The sequence below is a fragment of the Python bivittatus genome, unplaced genomic scaffold (genome assembly GCF_059951505.1).
Source record: "Python bivittatus isolate LINGU-HERP-01145 unplaced genomic scaffold, Pbiv_v1 ctg000050_np1212, whole genome shotgun sequence".
In the NCBI taxonomy this organism is placed as follows: Eukaryota; Metazoa; Chordata; class Lepidosauria; order Squamata; family Pythonidae; genus Python; species Python bivittatus.
Window position 1 is genome coordinate 2,423,405 of NW_028277033.1, and position 7,027 is coordinate 2,430,431.

General features: G+C 44.4%; 1 long non-coding RNA gene across 1 annotated transcript; it reads left to right on the top strand.

Moving 5' to 3' along the window:
• The first annotated feature begins 3,393 nt into the window (after positions 1-3,393).
• On the top strand, positions 3,394-6,735 carry LOC148216915 (uncharacterized). The gene is made up of 3 exons (XR_015793816.1): positions 3,394-3,455; positions 5,535-5,806; positions 6,395-6,735. It is a non-coding gene; the product is annotated as an uncharacterized LOC148216915 (long non-coding RNA).
• The last annotated feature ends 292 nt before the right edge of the window (positions 6,736-7,027 follow it).

Sequence of the window (7,027 nt, forward strand, 5' to 3'; positions counted from 1 at the left end):
AGGGGCGACCGACCCCCCGAGGGAATTCCGGGTTGCCTCGGCCGGGGACCTCCCTTCCACCAGCGCCGCTGTCTGCAGAACCCCCGAAGCCGGTGGGGAGGCCTCTCCGGCACTCCCCCCGGGTTCCGCCTCTAGGACCCAGCGGCGGGGTCGGGGGCACCCAGCCGAGGCATCCTTCGGCCGTCACAGCGGCCCTCGGCAAGCCCTCCTCTCCCGGGAACGGGTTGGGGCAGGGAGTTGGCCGGCGAAACCGTGCCAGCCCCAAGGAGAGGTGACCAGGCGTGGTTGCGAGGGGCGGGGGAGAAGCAACGGTTCGGGCCACGCCGAGGCGCTCGGACTTGTGCGCAGCGGCGCGCCCGGAGCGCCAAGAAGCCCAGCGCGCAACGCCCGACTCGGCCGGGTCAGAGTCGAGCGCGCAGCTGAGCCGGGTAGCCGCCGCATTTCCGCCAAAGGTGGAGCTTGGAGAGAAGCCTCCCCGGGGTCCTAGCGCCCGCCTTCCTGCCTCAGCCGCCTGCTGGGGCTCCAGCTGGCCAATGGGTTGCGGACCGAAGAGGGAGCCAACGGGAGGGTGATCTCGGTCGACTACGAGGTGGTCCCTGGGCAGGATAACGCCTTCCTGCCGGGGGAGACAGGCCCGGACTTTTCTTGTTGGAAGCTGCATTTGCTTCTTATGCTGATAGCCCGCCCCATCCTTAGGAATCCAGGGCGACCAACAAATAAACGTAGTTTAAGAGACTGAAAGGCCACTCTGTCTGAGGTGGCCAGGATTATTTTTGCTTGCAGGGAATTTGGCATGTAATGGGAAGTGCCCGCCCCCGCCCCCCATGGGAGAATTTTAAAAAATGTCACCCTTCCCTTCTGGTGTTTTCTCACGAGCATTTTAGAAACCCAGTTAGTTCCACAGAGCCTCTGGTGTCACCCTCCAGGAGCATTCCCCTCTTCCCTTCCATGAATGCCTTCACCATTGCGGCCTCACAGCACTCGCTACCCCCCTTGCATCACCCCCCTCCAAGGTAGGGGAACCAGAGTGGCCTTCCAGCCAGCCCCTGGCCTTCTCTCCTCTTCATCACTGCCTCTGTCTGTTGCTCTTTGGCTTAGCTGCCGAGGGCTGGGCAGGACGGGCAAGACAAGAGCACTCCCTTGCATGGGAAAGAATTCAGGCTCATGCTCCAGCCTGAGTGCTGAGGAGCTGTTCCTTGAGCCTGGCCTCCTGGGCCAAGCCAGAAGGCTGGCTGCGGAGGAGTTGTTGGTCACCCCGACAGCATCCCGACAGTGCCTCTGTGCTCTCTGGCCAACATGGCACAGACGCTGAACTTAGAAAGGCCTCCTTCAGCTGATGTCCTTATTTCTTGAGGACCAGGTCCTCTTTAGTGACTTTATGGGTCGCTAAGGACTTGCCTGTAACCCCCACGCTTCACCAATCTCAGAATTACCCGCTTTACATGGCACTGATAGTCCCACATAAAGCTACAGACCCTGTCTTATTCTTTATACAGCTGATGCGATGGAAAACCTTTTAGTAGGGAATGGAAACAACTCATTTGGCCAGTTTATAATTACCTTTTTTCCTTTTCTTTCTTTCTCTCTTTCTTTTTTTCCCCTTCCCTTCCCTTCCCTTCCCTTCCCTTCCCTTCCCTTCCCTTCCCTTCCCTTCCCTTCCCTCTTTTCTTACTAGAACACTCTCCCCAGTCAGATTCAGAAAGACCTAAACGTGGACACTGAATAACCCTTATTGTATAAATTGCTAACATAAGGTATCTACAAGGCCATGTCTAAAAAACAAGCACAGTATTGGAAACACAGTATTGAAATACAGTACTGGAAGAAATAAAAATTATCTATGCCTTTCAAACATCAGTTTACCCTAGTTTTGTCTCAATCTTATTTTCTTTACCTATCAAGATCCTGTGTCTCTCCCAGTCCAGCAGTAATGAAACTCCCACATGTCCCCTCCACCACTGAACAAGGAAGCCTGGTCCTAACTGAAAAACATTCTCACAGCCAACCCTAATCAAAGATGTTGAGTATTTTGTCAATTTCTCTCCCTGTGCTGGCTGACCTTGGGTGAAACCAGTGACATCTGCCGAGAGGGTCAAATGGATCAGCTGGATGAAAGCAGCGTTGTACCATTGCAATGCAAGACCTGCCCCTTTTGTGCATATGTCACAATCTTGAATGCACATTTAAAAGGGGCACAGCTTGGGGTGCAACACTGCTTTCATCACTTCAGTGAAAGCAACAGGAGCCTGTTGATGATCATGGGTAATCCCCAGAAGGTAAGCAGAGTTGAAGCTGGTTTGTACTTGGATGAGAGACCACCAGAAAATGCCACGGCTGTAGGCTAGATTTGGAACGATGATGATGATGATGATGATGATGATGATGCAGGGAGGCAGCAGCAATGACAAATCACATCTATATTGCTGCCAAGAAAACAAAATGGATGCATTCATGGAATCAACAGAAGTTTTTATATTACAGTATTCTCACATTATTATAGTTTCATAGCTAAACTCCATAATATTTACTCTCCTACTTGTTTATGAATTAGTATTTCATATGGTTTATCTCACTGATGGATTTACCTCATAGCAGAGATCAGTAAGGTCACCTTCAAGTTCAGCTCACTCTGTATATAGAGCACATAGAATGGGCAGTTGAAACCTGAGGAAGTTCTTCATGGCCCCCATTTTCACTCAATCCTTCAAAAACAACCCAACTCACTGCGCCATAAAGTGATTTGTTTGCTTATGGCTTAGTACTTTGTGTAAACTCACCCACTGTGGCTTGTAAAATATAGTTTATGGTTTATTGTGTCACAAGAACCAGCCAATTATAGTTTATCCAATAAGCCATGGTTAAAAAACACAGTGTAGAGTTCCTGTGAACCTAGTCTATGTTGGGTATTTTCTAATGACATCAGATGCAGATATAAGACTTGCCACCTTCAGAGTAATTTTGAGATTAGTGAAATCAGAGCCATAATTCGCACAGCGATGCAGTAAGCTATCTTGGCCTGTCCGAAACCTTTAATTAACTTATTCATGAGTTTACTGTGCCATGCTAACATGTTTTGTTTTAGTTACAATTGGGATTTTCAAAATCAACAACTATTTTTCTCCTCCATTCCTGAAAATAAATGTTCAAAGTCTTCCATCCTACAGTAAGTACTTTCTGCAGGACAGGCTATTAAAAGATGCATCACCATTAATCCATGATTGGTTACTTTTCCTATTATAAAAAGATTAGGCTGGGTGGAAACATTTTCATCAAACAGCACCAGTGGCCTGTCTTAGAATCAGGAACAATTGTGCTTTTAATATGTGGCATGTGAAACAGGATTGCCTTCTTTCTCTTTTAATTATTATTTTTTTCTTTTTAGGAAAAAGATGGTGGGTTATAACACTGACAAGCACATTTACAAGTGACTGTCATCCTAATACATTTCACTTTAGGTATGCTAATTTGTATGCCTAAATCAAAATCCTTAACTGACTATTTGCAAACTTAAGACTGCATTAGCTTTTAGATAGATATAAAACACCAAGTTTTGGGACCAAACCAAATGACACATTTCAGAAAAACAAACAAGCAAAAAACAAAAAACTATTAAGCACATGCTAATTTTGACATGACATGACTTTGTTATCATGCCAGACAGATATTCAGTCCTTAGTCATTTCAACCATTGGTCAGAATCATCAAATGCTTCAGGGGATCCAGGAGATCACTTTTTGCTGTGATCTCTTAAAATGCTATATTTAATCCTCTCTCTCTGCTACCTATAGATCAGTGTTTCTCAACCACAGCAACTTGAAGATGAGTGGACTTCAGCTCCCAGAATTCCCTGGCCAGCATGCTAGAAGCTGAAGTCCACACATCTTCAAGATGCTGAGGTTGAGAAACACTGATCTATAGATAATGTAAGACATAACAGTCAACCAGTACTGAAGATTCTTTGTATTAAAAGTTTATTTATGTATTTATTCATTTATTAAATTTCTCCCCTGCCCATCTCCCCCCAATGGAGAAACTCTGGGCAACTCACACAGAACATTAAAACCATAAATATACATAAATACATAAAAACATCAATTTAAAAACATTTCTAAAAAAGGGAAAGGAGAGTCCAAGAAAATGAAAAATCTGGGGCTGAAGACAGGAGGCCTCTATGGGGCTAGCCATTCCCATGCTTGAAGTATTCTCTCCCCACCCCAGGCCAGGTGACAGACCAGGTCTTCAAAGCCCTTTGGAAGGCCAGGAGTGAGGGGGCCAATTGCACCTCCGGGGGCAGAATGTTCCAAAGAGCGGGGGCTACCACAGAGAAGGCCTGCCTTCTGGACCCCGCTAATCAGAGTTCTTTTACTGAGGGGGTCCAGAGCATGCCCTCTCTGTGTGATCGGGTGGGACGGGTTGAAGTCATGGGGGAGAGGCGGTCCCTGAGGTAACCTGGTCCCGTGCCATGTAGGGCTTAAAGGTGATAACCAAACCTTGAATTGGACCCGGAAGCAAACTGGTACCCAATGCAGCTCGCGGAGCAGCTGTGTTACATGGGACCTCCTTGGGGCTCCAAAAATAGCCCGCGCGGCTGCATTCTGGACCAGCTGTAGCTTCCAGTTTATGGATCCATTGACCAAACCAAGATGTCCAGGAACAGAATACCTGTAGAGATTCATAGAAACTATTTTGATGGTGAATTTACATCTTTTAAAAAAACCTTTCCTTCTTTCTGTATATATCATTCTGAGAGCTTCTTTCCATCCATCTCCCATTTCACTTGCTCTCTCCTGCCTTAGAAAAAAATAAACTCTGGCTGTATTCTAGGGCATATTTCCTCTGAATTTGCCCTTTCCACTTACATTCTGTTCCTATCTTATGATTTTGGTTCTCCTTGGTTTTGTCTGTCTACCATACTTACAATGTATTCTCCAGCCAGCTTGGCAAGGACAAGAAATAGAGAAAACAAAAAACCTGAGAAATAAAATCTGCACAGGTAAGTCCCTCTGAGTTCAATGGAGCTTACTCCCAGATATATGGGAACAGGCTTGCAGGTTTACAGACATCTGTACGAAATCTTAGATAGTCTCAGGTAAGGCCTACCATTTCTAGGGCTATAAATAAAGAGTTTATTATAAATACGCAGGACTCTTTAGAAGCAGTGCAAACGTTTTAATACCTTCATGTATCAGTTCTTAGAAGTACTAAGCATTAAAGGAAAAAAACACTACTTTATATTTAGGAATTTTATTTGTCACTACTTTCATTTGTAGATAAATTATAGATAAAGCAGAGTGAATAATATTTGAGAAAGGCAGCAAAGTAGAAGATAAATTAATATGCATTTTCTATGCACTGAGAAAGAAAAAATATAAGGGAACATTAACAACCATTTCCCTGCAGATATGTCATGGAAATATTCTTCAGTTTCAGGATATGGATTCATGTTGGACTACATTTAATATTACATATAAAGTAGGATTTCTAAAACTTCCAATAGTTCCTTACTGAGATTTTGCTTTTCATAACGTTTCTAGAGATGATCGCTTCTGTTTGGTTTTCCACGGATAGTCTATGAACTCCAAAGCTGCTGCTAATAAGGGCTGCTGTAGGGGATCCTTTTCAGAACTGATCTATTGATTGCGTCATACAGTCAACCTGTTCTGATCCTTGGAGGAAGAATTTGAAGAAATGAAGATGGTGCCAGCTGCATGATGGAAGGGGTGTGACTTTCATCACGGAGTCTCAGCTGCCATCTTGACTTTTTTGACTCCTCCTTCTGTTTCACTCCTGTTTCAACTGTATTGAGGTATGCTCAGTACTGTAATGGCTTTGCCCTCTGCTGCTCTGTGGGATCTGCAAAATGGCAGTTTCCTTAGACAGCTTATACCACAACTACTTTGATTTCCTGCCTCGGAATACATCCGCACGACAGTTTTAATGACTTAATCCAAAGAAATGTTGAGGTTTTCAATATTTTCTTATTAAAACTCCTAACCCTGACACAGAAGAATTGTTCTGGAAGGCCTGAGACCCTAAAACTCATATTTCTAGCATTAAGAACGTACATGCATGGTGTGTTCATTATAGTTTGCATCATTATAGTTGTTTGCTAGAGAAGAGATCTTGGTTTGTTCTCAGCTACACTCACTGTTGCTATCATAGCTGTGAGCAGGTGTCAGAGGCTGCAAGAAGCTGAAAGGATGTGACTTTCTCTGCTAATGCTATGTGTAGGGTGCATCTTACTTACTTTGAATCCTCCTCCTGAATGTTTGCCTTCAACTGATCACTTTTGATCTGTTCCCAAGGACACAATTCCTCTTCCTATTAGATATTTTATACTTGAATGTGCAATAATGTATTCCTGTAATGGTGAATGAATTCTATTTTTTCATAGATGCATCTATGCCTGTCATGCTAGACTGTAGGCTTCAGTATGAAGTTCAGTCTGAAGGAAACCCAGGATTCTGAGCAAGCCATTTTTGGGAAACAAAAGACAGAACTAGAAGACAAACCAAGAATGACCTAAACATAATGAGTAACCTAGCCACTTGCCTTATTTTAGGAGAACAAGATTTATGGAACTAAAAGGCCATTTACTTCCTCCCTTGCAGAGTCAGTTCACAATCTAAGGATGAGGATCCTCAGAAGTTTTTACATTTTAAAATCTGCTCAGCCAATGATGAAGATTAGATGCATGAAACAACATAAAAAAATGACAATCCTCAGGATCTCTAATAAAAGCCAACCTTGCCTTTTACTGCTCTAATTCCCTGTGCTCCACAGCGTTTGTTTTGAAACTGGCTAGCATGGCAGGAAGCAGCTTTGCCAAGTGAAATAGAGCCTGTTTCCTTCTCCTCTCCTGGCAAGGACTTCAGGCCCTCCTCCTGCAGAAGTTTCTCAACTCCTGGGCTTCTCTTGGGCCCTTGTGTTGCACATCAAAGTCAGTAGCAATGTTCTTTATGGAGACCACAAATGAATCAGCTTCCTTTTGCTAGGCTGTGATTGGTTAAATATTGCAATTGCATCA